This window comes from Gekko japonicus, unplaced genomic scaffold, assembly GCF_001447785.1.
Source record: "Gekko japonicus isolate JY-2015 unplaced genomic scaffold, Gekko_japonicus_V1.1 scaffold551, whole genome shotgun sequence".
Lineage (NCBI taxonomy): Eukaryota > Metazoa > Chordata > Lepidosauria > Squamata > Gekkonidae > Gekko > Gekko japonicus.
Genome location: NW_015160851.1, coordinates 872137 through 875750, shown reverse-complemented (window position 1 = coordinate 875750; position 3614 = coordinate 872137).

Sequence of the window (3614 nt, the reverse complement as noted above, 5' to 3'; positions counted from 1 at the left end):
TCCTATTAGAAGAAGAACTAAAAGAGGAGCCAAAACCCCCGACAATAATTAGATGGGAAAAAGATCTAGGTCGAAACATAGACCAAGTGGAATGGATAAAAACCTGGAATTCAATTAAGTTATTGAGAGCAACCTCCTATAAAGAAAACATAATAAAAATGATACATAGGTGGCACTGGACGCCAGATAGGCTGCAAAAATGGTATACAAATGTTTCGGGATCCTGTTGGAGATGCAAACATAATATCGGAACGTATTTCCACATATGGTGGAAATGCAAAAAAATACAAAATTTTTGGAAAACCGTTAAACAGATGTTAAAAGAAATTATAGGGAAAGATTTAGCGTTGACACCAGAGCTCTTTTTATTGAACGTTACACCGGATGGGCTAAAATTCAATGAGAAATGTATTGTTGTATATGTTATTACAATGTCCAGGATTTCTATTGCTAAAAATTGGAAATCTGATAAATTACCGAGTAAGGATGATCTGACCAATATTCTTTATGAAGTAACGGAGATGGACAAGCTTAACATGTTCTTGGCGGGTAAAACAGAAGAACAATTTAACTTGAAATGGCAAAAAGCCATAAAATGGTATGAAGAAAGAGGTTGACTTAACCCCCCACTGTACGAAATTGTAACGTGATTATATGTAAAGTTGGAAAAATCAAAATAAATTCATTAAAAAAAAAGAAATAAGTCGCACTAAGTTCAATGGAAATTTCAATGTATGCCCATAATTTTGCACTTTTAGAGTGTTTTACAGCTGAGAAGCTGCCTCTGAGGCCACAACCTCTATTTATAATTATACTGATCATCGATAATACTGAAAAGAAGCATTTTAATGTGAATGAACATTCTGATCAATGGTGACTTTACAGTCACATTATAAACTCCATGGAAGCAAAAGCTGCTTGGAATTTCACATGTCAAATGCCCGTTGAACTTGGATTCAGTTCCAGACATCATCATGCAGACTGTCCATGCTCACATGACCTTTAGACATCATGGCCAGTCCACAGTGTGACTTTTGGTATGATAGGTGCAGGTTGGAATCTACCAGCTTTTTCATTCAGTCTCGCCTGATTTCCCTTCTCACTGCAGGCCCAGGCCCATATAGCTGTTGTCTGGTACAGGGCACAAGGCATAGTCCTTTGGACAATCAAAAGCCCCCCCCCCCTCTTCTAACAATGAAAAAGCTGATAGGTCCCAATCCTATCTCTTGAAGCTGTTGGTATCAGCTGCATGGGGATTCGTTCTGCTTAGCATGTTGTGAATATGGAAACATTTAGAGTCCAGTGGCATCTAGCACAAAATGAAAGTGTTTTCTGCTTGTCCACTGTGCTTATCAATCATTGGATGTCAATCAGAATCCAGGGTTGGAACAACAAGGCTCTGAACGTTTCTAAGGATTCTAAGCAAGAGACTTGGACTGGGCTGGTATCTTCTATGTGCCGACACAAGACATGTGCTCTTCAGGAGCCAGCCTTATTTATCATAGGCCCATGAAACAGGAAGCCAATATGTCCCTCTGCTCCCTCTACCCTGCTGGAGACCATTCCTGAGAAAACTGCACAGCTGTCTACATTCTGAAGCACCTTTCCTCTGGTGCATATTCGTGAAGAGTTTATTCCCATACTAGGATTCTGACAGCCTTTTGATGAAGCACCTTTACCAGACATACACTTCAAGAGCCACACTGGTCTAAAGTAAGGGGCTTTCAGGATCCTGCTGCACTTTTGTGGCTCAGAAGCTGCATGTGGATGGCACTAGAGAAGATGCACGGAAGGCCAAAATAGCGTTAAGCATGCTGTAGACAGTCCACCTTACTGATTTTCTCACTGGATAGTGCAGGAATAGAAAGCTAAACAATTTACGCCACTGTGGTGGTTTTTTTTTTTTTTTTTTAAGAAAACTGTATTCACGCTAAGAGTTTTTAAAAAATGATAATGTATCTAATAAATAAAAAGACTGATTGTTTCATAAACCTCATGGAGAAAACTGGAATTATTGTGTTCCCTAGGAAATTTTCTCTTTCTGTCTTACACTGCCAAAACTGTTCTTCACACAGGTAGGTTTGCCAACATACCTGGAGAGAGAAAAAATCCTGTCTATTTAATAAGAGACTTAACATGTAGAAATGGGCAGCTGGATCTAAAGCATGGAGGTCAATCACATCACTTAGTAAATAACACTCCATTTGGCCTCCATTAAAGGAACAGGGTACTTTTTTGTTGTTGGCAGCTCTACACACAGGAGCAGCTATTGCATGTAAATGAAAACGCTGCAAGTTGCATCCACTCTACGAGGCCATTCCTACCACAACTTCTCTTGGCTCTTCCGTTCCTAAGTTTCTCCTCCTTGCTTCACCCCTGGAAGTCCCTCCTATTAGGCATATGAACTACAGAACTTCCATGTTCAAAGGCCTACCTACTTGTAATGTACTGCTGCCTTTCCACGTGTAAGGCATCAGCCTGACATGCCCGGACTTGCCCGGGCTGGCCAGGCACAATTCATCTGTAGCTTCAGTCGATAGACAAAGGATCCGAAGGATCCTAGCCGGCCCAATCAAAGGGCTAGCTTCCCAGCCAGGAGACCAATGGTCGCCCGGTTATTGTAAATAGCCTATCGGGAGTAGGGTGTGTGTTTAAGTGTACTTGGTGGCGGGCTTTCTGAACGCATATAAACCGGCCTGTGAGCGGGTTTCCTTTGTCTTGTTCCTGATCTAATAAAGTACTCTTGCTGAATCACTCCACGTTCTGAGTACTTTTCACTGGCGACGAAGGTGGGATCTACGACCCCATGAACAAGACCCGGACGCCAACACGAGTACCGCACCGAGCCTGACGCCGAGACCCTCCCGGGAACCGCGCAACTTCGCATCCCAGCTCTCCGGCAACTGCTCATCGCTCCGCTCCCGGCTCCGCTTCGCACACTGCGGACCCCTCGAGCAACAGCATCGCTCTCCACGCCCCAGTCGCGGCCGCCGCCTAGCACGCCTCAGGCTCAGCTCGCTCGACCATCGCGCCCGCCTCACCCGGTCCTCCGAGCGTCCAAGAGCATCCGCGGAAATGTCGGAGCAAAATCCCCCCTCCGCCCCCTCCTCTGCTTCCACCCCCTCATCCTCCGGGCCCAACGCATCCTCCGGGATTGCCACCGCTGCTCCAGCAGGAACCTCGCACGAAGGCATCGCTCCGTTTGACTTGGCCCACCCCGAACGATGGACCACATGGGTGAGGATCCTCAAGCACTACCTTGCCTGCATGCGGGTCACCGACGCCGAATTGAAGAGATCCCAGCTCATCCGGCTGTGTGGGATGGACACCCTGCTCCTTCTGCAGAACCTAATCTCACCTAAGGAGGTAGAGGAGGTGAGCTTCGAGGCCCTCATCACGGCTCTCACGGCCCATCTAGCGCCACAGCCCTCCAAATTTGCGGCCCGCATGGATTTTTTTGTGAAGGTCCAGGGCCCCGAAGAGAAAGCTGCGGACTTCCTGGCCAACCTTCGCAAGGCCGCCATGAAATGCGATTTCAGCAACCTGGACGAGACCCTGCTGAATCAGTTCTTGTTGGGTTTACGAGAGGCCAAACTGAGGAGGCGCCTCATTCG